This window comes from Cucurbita pepo, unplaced genomic scaffold (genome assembly GCF_057944985.1).
Source record: "Cucurbita pepo subsp. pepo isolate OVF unplaced genomic scaffold, ASM5794498v1 scafford_8, whole genome shotgun sequence".
NCBI classification, from domain to species: Eukaryota; Viridiplantae; Streptophyta; class Magnoliopsida; order Cucurbitales; family Cucurbitaceae; genus Cucurbita; species Cucurbita pepo.
In genome coordinates, this window is record NW_028257913.1 from 69,912 (window position 1) to 70,593 (window position 682).

Sequence of the window (682 nt, forward strand, 5' to 3'; positions counted from 1 at the left end):
TGACTACAATGGGAGTCAAACCCACGACCTTCTGTTCCGAAGTCAAACGCGCTAATCCACTGCGCTATGCAATCATTTTTTAAAGTTTATGCAAATACATTAATATAAATATATATTTTTATACTTTTATGTTTGAATTCCTACTTATCATACCGTAATGGAAAGTATGGGGACCTGATGCATAATTGTGTGTTCATGTGTATCGAGATACTGCCCCATTATGATGAGCACGGACGCGTACTTCATGAGACTGATTGTGATCATCTTATTCGCCATAATGCTACGACAATCATTATTCCCTACGGGTGTCCAGCAACAACTCTCAGCGAGTGCTAGCCAGACCAGTAGGCCTAGGGAGCGTGCGACCCTACCTAGTGGGCCCACGTTCGTAGGTGTGGGCCATGTGTAGAGAAGTATTACACATCTAATTTAGCCTGAACTAGAAAGCCTTCAAGAGAATGAAATGAACTCTTGTACAGTTGATGACTACATTTCATGTGACTTCATTTCATAACGCCAATAGTCGGGCCACTTATTGAGTACAGGGGTTCCTACACACGGCCCACTCGTCACATTAAAGACCATGTAACTTGTGTTACGATAAGTTGCATTTTATTTATTTTGTAGTCCTTAAGTTAGATTAGGACATTGTTTTATTCTTTTTTTGTTTTATACAAATTTC

General features: G+C 39.9%; 1 non-coding gene across 1 annotated transcript; it reads right to left on the reverse strand.

Moving 5' to 3' along the window:
- On the reverse strand, positions 1-74 carry TRNAR-UCG (transfer RNA arginine (anticodon UCG)). Its single transcript has one exon. It is a non-coding gene; the product is annotated as a tRNA-Arg (tRNA).
- Between the last annotated feature and the right edge of the window lie 608 nt (positions 75-682).